The following is an 8,833-nucleotide window of genomic DNA, read 5'->3' as shown; positions in this document are numbered from 1 at the left end:
CCAAGTATTAATATCATTGATCTTGGACTCATCAACATGAACACCCTTAGAAGAAACAACAAAACCCAAGAAAATGACCTTGTCAATGCCAAAAAGGCATTTCTCCATGTTAGCATAGAGATGCTCTTTTCGAAGAGTTTGCAAAACGGTTCTAACATGGGTGACATGATCTTGAAGATATTTGCTATAAACAAGGATATCATCAAAGTAGACCACAACAAATATACCAATGTAAGGGCGAAAGACATGATTCATAAGACGCATAAAAGTGCCTGGTGCTTCCGAGAGACCCATAGGCATGACTAATCACTCATACAAGCCAAACTTGGTTTTAAAAGCGGTTTTCCATTCATCACCCTCTTGTATGCGGATTTGATAGTAACCACTCTTAAGATCAATTTTGGAAAATATAGTGGCACCACTAAGTTCATCAAGCATATCGTCAAGGCGTGGAATTGGATACCTATAGCGAACGGTGATAGCACATGCGAAAGCTACCGTCTCGTTTTGGAACAAGAATGACCGGGACGACACAAGGGCTCAAACTTTCATGCACATGTCCATGGTCTATGAGATGCTTTACTTGCCTTTGTATTTCTTTGGTTTCTTTGGGGTTGACGCGGTAGGGAGCTTTGTTCGGAAGCGGTGCTCCGGGGATGAGGTAGATGCGGTGCTCAATGCCTCGTAGGGGAGGTAGTCCCGGAGGTAGCTCGTCGGGGAAAACGTCGTGAAATTCCTGTAAAAGAGAAAACAACACTAGAGGAAGAGTATGAGAAGTGTTAGTTTGTGGTGCATTGTCCTTGCACATAATGACGTAGTGTAGGACACTAGATGGGTTGTCACACACTCCTCTTATCTCACTTTTGGTGGCAAATAGGACTAACTTCTTCTTTTCGCTCATCGTGGACGTGTTCGATTTGGGCTTGTGGCGCTCACTCTCTTTTTGGTGGCTCGCTCTCTCACTATGATCTCCATGATGGGTGTCTTGCTTATCGGCGACAACTTGGCTTGGAGACATGGGACGAAGTACATACTCCTTGCCCTTCATCTTGAAGATGTAGTGGTTCGTTCGTCCGTTGTGGATGACTCCTCTATCGAATTTTGATGGGCGTCCAAGGAGAAGATGGAAAACGGTCATTGGAACGACGTCGCACTCCAAGGTGTCTCCGTAGGAGCCAATTTTGAAGGAGACTTGTTGTTGGTGTCAAAACCGGTGGATCTCGGGTAGGGGGTCCCGAACTGTGCGTCTAGGCGGATGGTAACAGGAGACGGGGGACATGATGTTTTTACCCAGGTTCGGGCCCTCTCGATGGAGGTAAAACCCTACTCCTGCTTGATTGATCTTGATGATATGAGTACTACAAGAGTTGATCTACCACGAGATCGAAGAGGCTAAACACTAGAAGCTAGCCTATGGTATGATTGTTGTTCTTGGTCCTACGGACTAAACCCTCCGGTTTATATAGACACCGGAGGGGGCTAGGGTTACACAGAGTCAGTTACAAGGAAGGAGATCTACATATCCATATTGCCAAGCTTGCCTTCCACGCCAAGGAGAGTCCCATCCGGACACGGGACAAAGTATTCAATCTTGTATCTTGATAGTCCAACAGTACGGCCAAAGGGTATAATCCGGCTGTCCGGATACCCCCTAATCCAGGACTCCCTCAGTAGCCCCTGAACCAGGCTTCAATGACGATTAGTCCGGCGCGTAGATTGTCTTCGGCATTGCAAGGCGGGTTCCTCCTCCGAATACTTCATAGAAGATTTTGAACACGAGGATCGTGTCCGGCTCTGCAAAACAAGTTCCATATACAACCGTAGAGAGAATAATATTTTCACAAATCTAATCCGCCAACGCATTCCGCAGTGTGACATCACACCACAGCCAGGTCACCATTCGAATCGTTTTTCACAACCAACCTCAGCATGTTTCGCGAGGCGGTTTCCTTGGCACGTCTTGTCGAAGCAGAGATCGTGTCCCCTTATTACGGGATTCCCATCAATACGGACGTGGGTAACCCAACCGCGCCATCAATTACGGCGCTTGGGGGATAAGCGAGTTTTACCAGGCTGGTGGGGGCGTATAGTTTTGTCCGCCCTTATAAATGGATAAGGGTTCACCTTTTTCTACCCACGCCTTCTTCCTCCTTGCTCATCCATTCTCGCGGTCTCGAGCTCCAGCGCCCAAGTCCACATCCTTCTCCTCAACCCTCTCCAAACATGTTCGGGGCAGGAGGCAAGTGGATGGTCTCCTCCGTTACGGAGGGAGACATCAAAAAGCTGCGCGGGGCCGGATACTTAGCCGCGGATATTGCGCACCGGCTACCAGCCGCGGGGAAGATCGTCCCTAACCTGGAACCTTAGGAAAGGGTGGTTTTCCTCACCCACTTCGCCCGCGGACTGGGGTTTCCCCTCCATCCATTCGTCTATGGCCTTATGTTCTATTATGGGTTGGACTTCCATGATCTAGCTCCGAATTTCATCCTCAACATCTCGGCGTTCATCGTCGTGTGCGAGGCTTTCCTCCGTGTGCGGCCCCACTTCGGCCTGTGGCTGAAGACCTTCAATGTCAAACCGAAGGTAGTAGGCAGCCAACAAGCGGAATGCGGTGGAGCCATGGTGGGTAAAATGCCCAACGTTACATGGCTCGAGGGCTCCTACGTGGATACCATAAAGGGGTGGCAATCGGGGTGGTTCTACATCACCGAGCCGCGCGACACCAACTGGGTGGCGGCCCCCGAGTTTCGATCCGGAATCCCCACGAGGCTCACTTCCTGGAAGGAGAAGGGCCTGTCTTGGGGCTCATCGGTGGAGCTAGACGGACTCCAGAAGTGTATCCGGAACATGATAGGCAAGAAACTCAAGCTTGTCAACATAGTCCAGGTCATGCTCTTCCGCCGGATCCTCCCGTGTCAACGACGGGCTTTCAACTTATGGGAGTTTGACCCGGCCCAGCACCAGACTCTATGCGAGCTCTTCTACACGACGCATAAGGACGTCTGGAAGGTGCTGTTCAAGGGCGCCGAGGTCCCCCCTCCCCTTACCGAGGACCGCGGGCTAAGCGCGACGCACCCTGTGAATCCGGTAAGTTCTATACACCTCGTAGGGTATTTATTTTCCATAGTTTAACCATGTGCGGGGTCTGAGCTCCCATGCCTTTGATAGGACTGGGTGGAGACATCAGACGAGATTGAGTGTCCGGTCCCTCTGCCCGAAGACCCTGCAGACGCTCTCCTGACGGAGATGCAGACTCCGGCTCCTTATGAGGTGCCGGAGAAGAAGATCAAGAAGAAGGCCACGGGAACCCGAAAGAGTTCCCGGCGCCAGGTGGTATCGGACTCATCGTCCGCTAACTCTGAGACGCACTCCTCCCGTGAAAACGAGGAGGAGGAAGATGATGGTTCTCCCCCTCCATCCGGGGGAGACAGGAAAAGGAATGTCACCCCAACCGGGGAGGCCGGAGGGTCCAAGAAGGGAAGGACTCTCCTTCCGGACTGTTCCACCACCGCCGCCGACAGCGAAGACGAGTGGTTACTCAGGGCCAAGCCCCTGGCGAAGTTGTAAGTATTCGGATACCAGAGTAACTCATAGCATACTTTTATTGCACTGCTTCTCCTAACGTCGAATATGATCATGCAGTCCGCCCCGAGCCCGCATCGACGTATCCTCGTCGGACGGTTCCTTGGACTCGTCGGATATGAATAGCGAGTCACTTCCAACTGCCTCCTCTCCTCGTCCTACGGACAATGTTGAGGTATTGTCTCAAGGGGCACCGAACCGAGGGGAGGCAGTCCTGGAGGCGCCTCAAGGCGACCTTTCGGACTCCAGGTGCAAAGGGAGCAAGACTCCCAAGGGCTCCAAGTTTGGCCCTCAGCCGAACACCGCGCCGGAACCTCCAGTGGTTCCGAACTCCGGCAGGCGGCCCCCTACCAATAGGGGCAAGCCGCCCATGCCGGTGACCTCTGTCTATCCAGAGGCACCGGACAACCTACTGGGAGCGCTTCGCGGCGCTTCCATCAACGAAGAGCACTACACTATTATGAGTGCGGTAATCAAGAAGGTTCAGTCTGCCAAGAGCGGCCTGACTGAAGCCTGTGCCAGCCTTCTAACAGGCTTTGAGGTAAGTATTTAAATATAGGAAAATATTACCGCATAGACAGTAGCCCCTGATGCTCTGTTTGGTGTTCACAAAGAAAAACCAAATAGAGGGTCAAATAATATCTGCAGGAGTCTAATACAATTATGTCTATATGTATATGCAGGCTTCGTTGCTGACCTCTGCCACACTGACTGCGGAGGTCGCCGCACTGAAGCAGAACCTCGAGCGGTCCGAGAAAGAACTCATCCTTGCCAAGAGGCCGCTCGAGGAGAACAAAGGTATTCTTCTTGATAGGATGGTTGAGTCCATTCAATAAACGTGCCATAGTTTGCTCATCATCTTCCGTGACATTGGCTCTTATCATTGCAATCTCCATATCCTTGTAGTACCCTTCAACGCTCTTGGTTCCTTGCTTGAGTAGTTGGAGTTTCTTGAAGAGGTCGCGGTTGTATTAGGTGGGCACAAAGCATGCTCTCATGACATCCTTCATTTGTGCCCTAGTAGTGATGGGTGGTTCCCCTCTTGCCTCTCGGCGCTCTATGACTTGTTCCCACCAAATGAGGACATAGTCTTGGAACTCAAGGGATGCCATCGCGATCTTCTTCTCTTCTTCATAGTTGTGCAAACAGAAGATTTTGTCGACCTTCAATGCCCATGAAGGGTACTCTTCGAGATCATTGCTTCCATTGAACTTGGGCATGGTGAACTTGAGCTTGCCATAGCGTTGCTCTTCACTGTGTTGGGGTCGGGGATGGTGACGCCCGTGTTGTAGATGATTGTCAAGCTCGTGTCGCTCTTGGTGAGGAGGGTTGTCAACCTCATGTTGCTCTTGTCCTGGAGTATTTCCATTGTTGTCATGCTCTTGAACTTGATGTTCTTGGCGAGCTTGTGGAGGAGCTTGTCGAGCTCGAGGAGGAGCTTGAGGAACTGGACGATGCACGCAAGCTTGAAATCTCCATTCTTGAATTTCCTCACGAAGTGCTTCTTCTTGTTCTCTAGCTTGTCGGCCTCGGTTGGCTACAGCTCGACTTGAATCTTGGAGGGCTTGTTGCGCCGCAAGTGCTTGAGCTTCACGGAGTTGTTCTTCTTGGCGTTGTGCCTCGGCATCTTGTGCAACTTGATGTAGACACACTCGCTCTTCCTCTTCATGTTGGCGTTGTCATTGCCGTTCTCGTGCTAGTGCAAAAGCCTCTTGGGTTTGACATCATCGGAGCTCTTGAGAATCGATGTTGCGTAGGGGATTGAGGCTTGCTTGACAATCATTGCACGGGACACGGTGTAGAGTGTTCAATGTCGGTGTACTTGAGCCGGAGAGGGAGAAGTCGGAGTGTCGACTTGAACGAGTCCTTCTTGATGAAGACGAAGTGGAAGAAGAGCGGTTGAGCAACAAAGCGTGAATTTTGTCCATCCTTGCGTCATTCTCTTGCTTGTGATCGTCGAGCTTGTCGTCGAAGTAGTCCCTTGTATGTTGCTTGGAGAGTCGCAAGTTGGCGGCGAGGTTGTCGATGCCTTCACTCATGGCTTGTTGCTCTTGATTCAAAGCACGTTGTGCACCAAAGAGGTGACTCTTGGTGACGTAGGAGTTCATGTCGTCGTCGTTCTCAATGAAGAGTGGGTTGGTAGAAGTACTTGGCCTATCCATCATTCCAAGACAAATGTGAGTGGTAGAAAGAGAAGAACGAATACCAAATGTACCTTGACCGAAGTTGAAAGTGGATCATTGATCACTCCAATGTAGGACAAGGAAATAGCACAATTGGTACTAGCTCTTTTCGGTTTCTCACACCTACACAAGTAAAAGCTTATGGTGGAGCATGGTTATGATGGTGGCACAAAATTTGATGCAATTGTAAGTGAGCTTCAATAATGTTGGAAAAGATTCGCAAGATGCAATGTAACAAGTAGACCAAGCATATAAGGTACACGGAAACACACACGCAAAAGTATAAGTGGGGTTGGGCAACCAAGGATGAGCCAAAATGTGGAATCCACGAAAATGCTCTTGTTGCACAACACTAGAGAGACGCGAGCACGATTGCACAATAGGCGGATACAAGAACTTGTGCACAACCTACTTAGCAAAAATGCAACTTCTGTCCCAAGTATGCTCTATGCAAGGTGTTTCTATGATATGATCCAAGATGATCGAGTATGACAATCTTAATGTTGTATGATGCTATGGTTCTTGTTTAAAAGCTCTTTGCTTATCTTTCCTCTTTGCTTACAAGCTTGTTTGGCTCTTTGATGTTCGAGCTCTTTTCTCATGTAGTGCTTGACGAACCAAGATAGCAATTGTGTATGCGATGACAACTTTGCGACACAAGAGATGATACCAATATATGCAACAATGATGTATGTATTCTATGGAAAGTATGATCACTAATGTGCACAAGTCTTGTTGCCGGAAATATTCAATGGATAGTCTCTATGGGTAAGCAACGCAAAGGAGTAAGGCTATGATGGCTATCAATGTAATGGCAAGAATGATGTATCACGATACCAAGACGAGGTTACCGTTCTTGCTTATGGTATGGTGTCAAAATGGTGGCACGAATACCAAGATGTAGTCGAGGTGGTCGTTGATGATGACGCGTCCGTGGCGAAGATGAGCGGCGGTGATGTCGATGTCAAACCGTACCTAGATAGCCGAAACACAAAAGGATACGGAACCGCAACTCAAATTCTCAAAGCTCGAAGTGGCAACACGTGTCGGAGTGCGAAATGGTCCAAATGGTGGTGGTATGCGGAAGTGGTGATGGTGTATTGGTGGTGGGAGTGTGTATGTGGAAATGTGGGGTGGTGGTGGTGACTACACTGAAAAAATTCAGTTTCGTCAGGGTCGGTCGGACGTCCGGGCTGGGCCGGTCGTCCGGTCGTCGAACGTCCGGGCTGGGTCGGACGTCCGGTGCCTGGGCGAAAATCAGGCACGAGATGAACAACTAGGGTTCGAGGTGGAGATGGCAAAAATGGTGAAATCCGGAGGATTTTGTGGATGGAAAAGGTGGGGAAAGGGGGGAAAAGCTAAATCCACTCAAAACAAAGCAAATCCACGGATCCAAACCAACAAAATATCAACACACTAACAAATCACAAAAAACATTTGGGGCTATTTTGTGGGGAATTTTCGAATTAGGACGAAAAACAACAAAACAAGGCTAGCAACACAACGGGGAGGCTCCGAAATCGTGATCAACATGGCTCATGATTCCAAGATGATGTAGGGTAGAACCCTAATCGCCCGATCTTTCACGAAAGGAGTGTAATCCCATGAAGAACACGAGGTGGAAAGAGAGGGAAAAGACAAGGGAAACACAAGAGAAACACTAAACCAACACAAGAAAGTCACACATGTGCTAGATCCTCGAATACATAGGGTTCACATGGTACATGATCAACCAAGGACAATACAAGGGTAACAGTCTTCTCCGTGAGGAGGTCTTGATATTCTTCCCTAAAGAGGGGTCTTGAATCCTCTTGGGGGATCTTCTCCGTAGGAGGATCGAATCTCCATGGAGAAAGTAACCAAGTGGATGAGCTAAGCTCTCTCACAAAATATGAGCTAATCCTTTGCTAACCCTAGAAAGTTTGACGAGGTGGGGTATATATAGTCCTAGTGCAAAAGAGGGGGCGAAGGGGTACATGGGCTGCGTCCCAACTCGAAACGGTGCACAGGCGTCGGACATTCGGGGGTCACCGGTCGTCCGGAGGCTTGCGAGGGTCCGGACGTCCGGTGCCTGTCGGACATCCGTAGATTCTTCTCGGGAGGTCTTCTGTCGGACGTCTGGTCGGGGTCGGATGTCCGGGCGTCGGTCATCCGTTGGGTTCCAGAAATCCGTAGAATTGGCTCGGGTGCGGTGGCGTCGGTCGTCCGGTCTGGGTCGGACGTCCGGAGCCTAGAGATGGTCGGACGTCCGGTCCTGGCCGGTCGTCCGGAGCCTGTAGCTTCCTCTTCATCACTTCTTCTAGTCCTTCATCACGTCCATCTTCCTCTTCTCCTTGCTCCTTAGCTTCTCCATGATACCTGAGCATGCACAATGTGTCCGTATGAGGTAGTAGACATGTCTCAAGTGCATCAAAGTGGAATTGTGAGAGGAGAGATGTCACCTCGGTTTCAAGAGCTCTTGCATGTGCTCGTGTCATGGGTCCAAGAGGTGTCGTAGGAGATGCCGTTGGGTCCATGGGGATGGCCTTGGGATGCTCCGCATCATAGTCTGAACTATTCTACTTATGATAAAGAATTATATGCTCTTGTTCGGACCTTAGAAACTTGGCAACATTATTTATGGCCCAAGGAATTTGTTATACATTCTGATCATGAATCTTTGAAACACATTAAAAGTCAAGCAAAACTGAACCATAGACATGCTAAATGGGTTGAATTCATTGAGACTTTCCCTTATGTCATTAAACACCACAAGGGTAAATAAAATGTTATTGCTGATGCATTGTCTCGTCGTTATACTATGCTTTCACAACTTGACTTTAAAATATTTGGTTTGGAGACCATCAAAGATCAATATGTGCATGATGTTGAATTTAAAGATGTATTGCAGAATTGCAAAGAAGGGAGAACTTGGAACAAGTTCGTACTTAATGATGAATTTGTGTTTCGTGCTAACAAGCTATGCATTCCAGCTAGCTCCGTTCGTCTTTTGTTGTTGCAGGAGGAGAATGGAGGAGGATTAATGGGACACTTTGGTGTCAAGAAGACGGAGGATATACTTGCTACAC

Source organism: Triticum urartu, chromosome 2A (genome assembly GCF_056163025.1).
Source record: "Triticum urartu cultivar PI428250 chromosome 2A, HENAU_Tu73, whole genome shotgun sequence".
Classification (NCBI taxonomy): domain Eukaryota; kingdom Viridiplantae; phylum Streptophyta; class Magnoliopsida; order Poales; family Poaceae; genus Triticum; species Triticum urartu.
The sequence above is the reverse complement of the archived record's forward strand: the minus strand, read 5'-3'. Positions refer to the sequence as shown.